This window comes from Lynx canadensis, chromosome A1 (genome assembly GCF_007474595.2).
Source record: "Lynx canadensis isolate LIC74 chromosome A1, mLynCan4.pri.v2, whole genome shotgun sequence".
NCBI classification, from domain to species: Eukaryota; Metazoa; Chordata; class Mammalia; order Carnivora; family Felidae; genus Lynx; species Lynx canadensis.
Window position 1 is genome coordinate 239,310,837 of NC_044303.2, and position 8,718 is coordinate 239,319,554.

At 61.0% G+C, this 8,718-nt stretch overlaps 1 long non-coding RNA gene across 1 annotated transcript; it reads left to right on the top strand.

Moving 5' to 3' along the window:
* The first annotated feature begins 1,901 nt into the window (after positions 1-1,901).
* LOC115525796 lies at positions 1,902-6,848 on the top strand. The gene is made up of 3 exons (XR_003972467.1): positions 1,902-1,976; positions 3,166-6,628; positions 6,704-6,848. It is a non-coding gene; the product is annotated as an uncharacterized LOC115525796 (long non-coding RNA).
* The last annotated feature ends 1,870 nt before the right edge of the window (positions 6,849-8,718 follow it).

Consider the following 8,718-nt stretch of genomic DNA (forward strand, 5'->3'; position numbering starts at 1 on the left):
AGATGCCCTCACGTTTTATTCTGGAAGCAGTGGGGTTTTGCCTGAGACTAAGTGCCCCCCCTTGAATTGTTTCCAGGGCAGCGGGTTCTCCAGCGGGGTTTACCCCGGGGCTGTTTAGACATGGCCTCCCCGCCTTCCGCAGGGCCGCTCGGCCCACACTCCTGGTGCTGCCCCGTCTCCCGTCTCTTCCTTCTCCTGTCTCTTGTCTCTTACGTCTCTCCTGTCTCCCCAACTCTGCTGTTCCCTCAGCTCCTCTGCACGTTTTGTCGAGGGCACACGTCTTACTTGTGTGGCCTTATAGCGAGGGCGCCTGGAAAAGCGTGTCCCCCTCTGCTCTCCTTCCTGGACGTGCTCTGCTCGCACGTCCACACGTGGCTCACACGTCCACAGCGAGCCACCCCCACGGAGAACCTGCCGGATTTGCAGCGGTGCTGGGCGCCTGCCGGCCCTCGGATGGAGGCCATGGGCCCAAGGAGCAGCAGGTTCTCCTCCCGCAAAGGAGCAGGTCCCTCGGGGAATCCAGGCCTCCTCCTCCTCCTCCTCCTCCTCCTCCTCCTCCTCTGGAAGCTCCGTGGCTTGGGGGTGGAGGTCCTGAAGGCCTGTCGTGAGATCCGGTCCGGGGTGTGTGTGCGCTGCTGTGAACCGCGTGGCTCCTCAGCGTTTGCCTCCCGGCGGCCTCCCCTCCCACGGAAATCCGGTTCTAGGACTTGTGATCTTTGATTTTTACAGATAACTTCAACACAAAATCACACCGACGGAAACGACGGATTTTCATCCTTTTGCCTTTCATTGTTCTTGCCTCATGACAGCTCGTCGGGCACGACGCGGGCACACGCGGTGCGAGCCACGCTCCCGCCGTCACCCCTGGGCCCGTCAAGGACGGCGGGGACTTCTGCACAAACACCCACTGGCCTTCCTTCTCCCAGCAGCAGCTTTACCAGTGATTGTGAACGGGCGTCAACTCTATGAAACGCCTTCCTACGTTTGCAAGAGGGTTACCAACTTGCCGCCCTTCATCCTCTCGATGTGGCAATTACACGCCTTGACCTTGCCCCGCGAAACAGTCTTGCATTCTTGGAGTAACGCCACTGTCCCTGGCGCACAATCGTTCAGTCGCCAGATTCGGTTTAGCCCAGGTTAGTTTGTGGCTTTTACAACTGTTCCTGGACCGTGTGAGTCAATCCACAATCGGAGTTCCCCCCCACCCGCCCCCCGCCAGGCAGCCGGCTGTGCGGAACCAGGGGACCAGGGCCAGTGAGTCACATGCTGGCCTGCTCACTGCATTGTCACTAACAATAGAAATTTTCACTCAGAAATCTTTGCTAGTTTCATAAGCTTAAGAACCTGTGAGGGCACCTGGGTGGCTCAGTCTGTCGAGCATCCGACTTCAGCTCAGGTCATGATCTCACAGTCCGTGGGTTCGAGCCCCGCGTCGGGCTCTGTGCTGACAGCTCGGAGCCTGGAGCCCGTTTCGGATTCTGTGTCTCCCTCTCTCTGTGATCCTCCCCCGTTCTTGCTCTGTCTCTCTCTGTCTCAAAAATAAATAAACGTTAAAAAAACAAACACACAAACAAACAAACAAAAAAAACGTGTGGCTGACAGGGACCAGACAGCTGTGGAAGCCGTTACAAAGTGGATTTGATCCTTGATCAACTTTGTGGTTTGGTGTGCCGGATTTTATTTCAACAGGCCACACGTTCAGCATTAGATATTTTACGCCTTAGTCTTCGGGGACGGAGGATACCCCCCTTTGAAATCATGGAGAATGGGTGGAGGCCTCTGCGTGCTGGCAGGAAGCCAAGGGGAGGGGCACCGCCCTGGGACGTCCCTCCCCCAGGGCTTTAAGGACAGGATGTCACCCTGAAGCCCTGGGGCCCCTGGCATGGTGGGGGGGGGAGGGGATTGGTTGCTTGTGACACACGCCCAGCTTCTGCTGGCTTCTGCTGTTCCCTGGAGCTGAGGACCGGCCACAGCAGGTGAGAGCGGGCCCTGGGCTGTCCCGTGATCACCAAAGTCATTAACCTTTGTCTTAAATGGGGTGGTTTGTTTTCATGAAGGAGCCTGAGCCGAGTTACTGAGTCATCACGAGTCACGGGATGGGATGTTTGATGCTTCCCTGCCTCCCCGCCCCCCCATTCCTGGACTCCAAGGGTTATCTTCACCCCCACGGAGTCGCCTCTGATCTGTTATCTGTCTTTCCTGTGCCTCTGCCTTCCCAGGGGAAGGGGGAGCGCTGTCTCTGCAGGGGCAGGGGGCTGAGGAGGCAGAGCGGGGAGAGATGGAGACAGACGGAGAGTTGGTGTCCCTCTGTCCTGCTGCCCGGCACCAGCAGGTGCCCAAGGTGATGGCACGCATTGGCAGGAGGCTCTGTGCCCACAGGCTGTGCTCACTGGAGCAGTTGCCCACCCCCCTACAGTGCAGCTGTCACTCACCCTGGCCCAGAGGGAGGCCAGAGTCACCTGGAGTCCCATCCCTGCCTATTTGTTTACTGCGAGTTATCAAGAGAAAGGGTTGTTACTGACCTGGGTCTTTGAGGACATCCCCCCAGATAGGCTGGGAGGGATGCCCCGATTCTGCCTTTGCTGTGATAAGAGCGGCCCTGGTGGGGGCGGTGGGGGGGCGGGGAGCCTCCCCGGGAGGCCCAGGGTCCAGGCACAGCCTCCCCAGCATATTGTGCAGCTGGGAAAGCAGACATGGGGTTGGATGGAGGGTCTGGGGTAGTTTTGTCCAATGAGTAGTAATTGGGCACATTTCTACTTCTATAACTTTCGTGATCACAAAAGTAACACATTTTTGTAACCTAGTTGGCAAATGCAGAAAGGAGCTGAGTAAAGGGTGTTCGTTACCTCACCGGGCACGGGGTGTGGGTAAATCCCACGACAGCATTTTCTTCTGATAGATGTGCGCGTGCACCCCAGCCACCTATACGTTCTGACACACGTACTCACAATGGGGGTCTGTGCTTACCGTACGGTGCTCGTCCCGCCCCATAAAACCCCACGGCGCGCGGGGCCTGCGCTGGGACCCTTCGTTACCTGTTTCTCTATCGCTGGGCAGTTATGTCGTTCTGGGTTTTATATATTGCAAATATCGCTGCACTAAACATCTTTGTTTAAATACCCTTTTCCCCATCTTTTGACTTCGGGGACACATTTTTCTACATAGAAGACTATGAAAACTGCTTTCTGGAAAGATCTCGAAGCAGGAGCGTCCGCTTCACGCAACGCCTTGGAAGCAGTGGGTATCGTTTTAATTTTTGCCGATTCAATGAGTAGGAGTTGGTATCTTACAGTATTGGTTTGTGTGTCCGATTCCTGGCTATACTATTCATTTCTTCGTGTGTTTCTTTAGCTATTTGAAAATGTCCGTTATAAATTGCAAGGTCCCCTTTTTCTGGAGTGAGGGCCTCTGGGTAGTTGTCTGGCCCCTCATGTGTTTGGGCCTCCGTCCCTCCTCCCCACGTGATCGGGTTCTGGGATGGGCCTCTCGAGACCTCTCTCCCCACCTCCCGATCGAGATGGCCCCCAAGCCCCCTGGGCTATCAGCAACCTCCACAGGCTGGCGTCCCTGAGCCAGACTCTTGGGGGAGACGCTGTCCCTCAGTGAGAAGCGCCCAGAGGCCGGGAGGGTGGGGTTCCCACCTGTGGACATAGAAATCCCAAGGGCGTCCCAGCTGGAGCTCTTGATGGGATCAGTGCCCGGGAGGAGGACAGTCTCGGCTTGAGGACCGCAGGAGACACAGGGACACAGATGCAGGTGAAGGTCCAGCCAGGTGAGGGCAGCCCAGGAATCCAGAGGGGCCCGGGAGGGAGCCCGGCCTGCAGGACAGTGCCCTGTGAGGGCCCAGGGCCCAGGGAGGGGGAAATCAGACCGTCGGATAGTCTGGGGCAGCACCCGTGTGTGGGGCCAGGAGGCAGCGGGCAGCGGAGACCGGGGCTGTGGAGAGGGCAGACGTGGGGCTGCCTGGCCATCCTGCTCCCACGTCTACCCTGCGTGGTCACTGGGCCCAGGAGCTGGTTTCCGGAAGACTGGACGCCGCCGAGGAAGGCAGTGTCTGCCCAGGGCGCGATCTGCGAGCAGGACTGGGGAGGCCACAGACGGCCGAGCCCAAACTTCAAGGAGGGACGTTACAGTAGGTCTGGGGGTTCCAGTCATGCCTTGGAGCAGTTTCTGGAACTTCAAGTGAGGCTCAGAGAGGACACTTTGCCTCCGTGTGGGATGACGTGAGAGGATGGGGAGGGGCCGGGAATGGGTGCCCCCAGTGCCACACCCCTGCTCCCCTGCTCCCCTCACACAGACCTCGGCAGGAGGGTGGCAGGGTGGGGGAAACGGAGTCCTGGGCACATGAAGTCCTCCTAGGCTGGAGGCCGAGCGGAGACCGACCCCTGGCTCCTTTCCTCCCTGCTGCTGCCACCAGGCCCCTCTGACGGCAACCCCTGCCTGTCCCCAGCCCCCCACGAGGTTCCACCAGCCTCTCCCCAGGGTGGCACCCTTCCCCCCTGGGGGATCCAGGGCCCATCGAGGGCTGGGGGTGGGGGTGGGGTGGTTGGTGAAAAAGCCCAGACCCCAGAGCAGGAGCCCAGAGAAAGTCAGAGGACAGTGGGCCCTGGGCTCCAGGGGGCCCTGACATGTAGGGGGGTCCTCACATCTGTCCACCTGGCCCCAGGGCCTGTGGGGGCAGAGGGCAGTCCTGCCCACACGCTGTCACTAGGTCCTCCCCGCTGCGGGCATTCCCAGAACCGGTCAAATTGTTTTCAAGGGGACGCACTCGATTAACCATCAACCTGGGAGAATGACTTCTCAGTGGACTCTGGGCTGGTACTTTTCCAGAGGCACTGTGCCCCAGTCCCCACCCAGTGTCCCTGGGGAGAGTTCCCAAGCTGTGGCAGAAGGAGTCCAGGAACTCCACCTTTGCACCTGCGGCCTTATGGGGGTCCCCCCGCAGCACCCCGCAAGGCACCATCCCAGTTCCCAGTTCAGGCCCCTTCTCCCCAATCCTCCCGCCCCCCCCCACCCAGGCTCAGTCCAGAGCACCCCCAGTGCCTTCCCGCACTCCCACCGCTCAGTGATGTTCCAGATCCCTCCTCAGGGCCTGAGGGACCCGGCCCTGGGGCTGCCCCCGACTCCCTCCCCACTGCGGACCCTTAGGTGCACGCAGATGACACAGAGTAGGTCCAGGGGCTCTGCCTGTGGGAGGGGTGCCCCGAGCCCACACGTCAGTGCATCTGTGCTCTCGAGCTGACCACGGAGGCTTCGGCAGGGCACCAGGGCGCAAGCCAGCTGGTTTCCGGGGAGCAGGGCAGCCGCGCGTGAGCACATCGGTCACTAAAAGGACATTTGGCTTCGGGCTCCTCGTGTGGACCTTTGACAGGCAGGGTGAACCTGTGGGGCAGCCTTGCTGTGAACAGGTGCACGTTCAGGAATGTAGGTGGGGGTGGGGAGCGCGTTCAGCACCGTTTCTCCGGGGACCAGGGCTGGCTGTGCGCAAGGCACCAAGCTGCAGAACGCACCCGGAGCCCAGCGGACCGCGGGACGGAGCGGTGATGCTCGCACCGTGCCCACCCGGGTTTGCTGTGCTCCCACGGCACTTACTCGCCTGCCTTCCACGAGGGGCCACAGCTGAGCAAACGGGGGCGCGTCTATATGGCCGTGCTCATAACACCCCCCACACCACAGCCCGGGGCGGCCCTCCCACGGGGGTGACCAAGCGCTCCCCGGGCACCGCTCCGTGCGGGCGCCCTGTGTGCCTGACGGGACAGCAGACACCGGCCACGATCACTGCCTGCGTCCGCAGAAGTGAGCAGGAGTGGAGAGGAGCCCGCGAGGAGCTCCAGGGACCCCACAGTCAAGGATGACCACGGGAGTCAGGTCTGGAGAACAGGCCAGAGAGATGAGCAGGGGGCAGGCCCGCAGGGGGGGGTTCATCACCCAGAGAGTGAGAATTATTCCACGCCGGGAGGCGGGGTGAGGAGACCCCTCAAAGGTCCCGCCTGTGGGAGAAGTATGAATGGAGAGGGCAGGGGGAGGCCCTGGCCCAGGGAGGGAGCACTGGGGATGGGCTCACTTGGGCACAGACGGGACCCGAGATTGGCAAAGGGGAGTGGGCTAAGAAGACCCATCTCCCAAGATGCAGCTGCCCCGGTATAGGTGTGGCAGGTGTCCTCCTGAAGACAAAGCTGCCCTCCTCCCCCCGCCCAGCCTCACCCCCCCCAGCACAGGTGCAGGCGTCCTTCTGAAGAGGCAGCCACCCTCCCCCCCAGCCTCACCCCCCCCCCAGCACAGGTGCAGCTGGTGTCCTCCTGAAGACGCAGTGCCCTCCCCCCCAGCCTCACCCCCCCCAGCACAGGTGCAGGCATCTTCCTGAAGAGGCAGCCACCCTCCCCCCCAGCCTCACCCCTCCAGCACAGGTGCAGGCGTCCTCCTGAAGAGGCAGCCACCCCCCCCAGCCTCACACCCCCCAGCACAGGTGCAGAGGTGTCCTCCTGAAGACGCAGCGCCCTCCCCCCCAGTCCCAGGTGCAGGCATGGCAGGTGTGCCCCGCGACTCCATCGCAGCTGCTGGAGGACGCAGAATGGAGGTGGCTGGGGGTCAGTGACCGCGGCTAGAAGCCAGAATGGGTCTTTAAAAGGTGAGTGAAGAGTAAGATGGAGAGGACACCCCGAATGGAGCGTCACCTCCTCACGTTAAACCGCACCTTTCCCAGGAGCTCATGAAGACAGAAGTTAATTCCTTCAGGAGAGTTGCCCTGACCGAGGGGAGAGGAGACCAGAACAAGCCAGGCGACAGGCAGGTGTTGGGTCCTCAGCCCACCTGCCCCTCAGGCTGTAGGGGAGAGGCCGAGAGAGGCACGGGAGGGGCTGCGGAGGGGCGGAGGGGGTGGGTCTGAGGGTCAAGAGCCACTCCGGGCTTCTGGAGGCTTCCGGCAGGTCTGGGGGTATGGGCCTTCTGGAGGCTTCCGGCAGGTCTGGGGGTATGGGCCTTCTGGAGGCTTCCGGCAGGTCTGGGGGTATGGGCCTTCTGGAGGCTTCCGGCAGGTCTGGGGTATGGGCCTTCTGGAGGCTTCCGGCAGGTCTGGGGGTATGGGCCTTCTGGAGGCTTCCGGCAGGTCTGGGGGTGTGGGCACCTTGAAGGGCTGGGCGGAGGAGGGGGGCAGTAAATCAAGCAGGAGCTCCCAGAGCTCCTGGGGACCCTCTTTTGAGACAGAGGGTCAGAGAGCACCCCTGGGGGAGATGTGGGGCCGGCCTGAGCGGTATTCAGGAAGCTTGGAGGATGGGGACAGGAGGGTCACCCACCGCCCTCGCACTTTCACCGGGGCTGTGTCTAAGGTTGGTGCTTGGGAGCAGGTTCTAGAGCATGAGGACAGGTGAGGGCAATGGGGGAAGGTTGACGACGGAGGCGAGCCTGCCCAGGATGTCAGGCCCTGAGGCAGGCTGGCCAAGGTCCGACTGGGGAGAGGCCAAGGGCACTGAGCAGGCCAGCTGGCAGCACAGCCCTGGACTCTGGGCCGGACTCAGGGCTGGGGGTCAGACTGGACCCCGGGAGCAGGGGGTGGGGGTGGGGAGTGGTAGGCCTGGGGTGTGGTCTTTGGTGGTGGCCAAGGTTCAGAGGGCAAGGTCACTGGCTGGGAGGCTGGAGGGTGGGGTGGGCAATGCCTGAGTCAGCTCTCCGAACAGGTAAGGAGCTGAGAAAGTTGTCACATAGGGCAGAGAGCCTGGCCAGAGTCTTAGGAGGAGGGACCCCGACTCAGAGAGGTCAGAAGTCAGAGGTCAGAGGGAGGAAGAGGAGTAGCTTGGGCGGCGGTTTGGGAAAGGCAGAGTCAGTGATGGCGGGGAGCAGGGCAGACCCTAAAGTCCAAGGGGCATCCGGGGACACACCTTCCTCATGTTCTCAGCCAAGCGCCCCTTGGTTCTCTCTCCACGCTCAGGAGCCCAAGTGTCTCTCCAGGGACAACTACAGGCTCCTTGCTGGCATCGCGTCACGTGAGAGAAGCCAGGTCCTCCCCTCCCCCTGCCACCAGCCGGGGACTCCGTCTAGGATGAGCCCCCGAGACCCATCCCTCCGGGTTCAGCGGGGCAAGGCCTAACCCCGCCACAGACCTTCAACTTCAGCGAAAACCCGGCAGAAACCGTAAAACACTGGAACAGCTTTTTTGGGTCTTGGGAGATGGAGACAGAAAGTGCCCTGCGGCAGAGAGTTTATAAGGGCCAGAGCCACAGGCTTAAGGAAGTCCTTTGGAAAGAATCACCATTGGGGTGCCCGGGGGGCTCAGCCAGTTGAGAGGCCAACTTCGGCTCAGGTCATGATCTCATGGTCCGTGAGTTCGAGCCCCGCGTCGGGCTCTGTGCTGACACCTTGGAGCCTGGAGCCTGCTTCGGATTCTGTGTCTCCCTCTCTCTCTGCCCCTCCTGCCCCTCACTCTCAAAAATAAAACAAACGTTAAAAATTAAAAAAAGAAAGAATTGGCGACTGGTGCAGGCAAATATAACGAATGTGGGTCTACATGAGACAGGTCACCGTGCTGGGTGCTGGGTGCAGGTTCAGTGATCCGCACGGGATGTGCCGGCTGGGCAGGTCTACAAGCTCCCGTCCCAGGGCGCCTGGGGACTTGAAGGGCCCGACTCTTGGTTTTAGTTTAGGTCACGATCTCAGTTGGTGAGTTCAAGCCCCAAGTCAGGCTCTGTGCTGACAGATCCCCTCTCTCTGCCCCTCTCTTCTGCT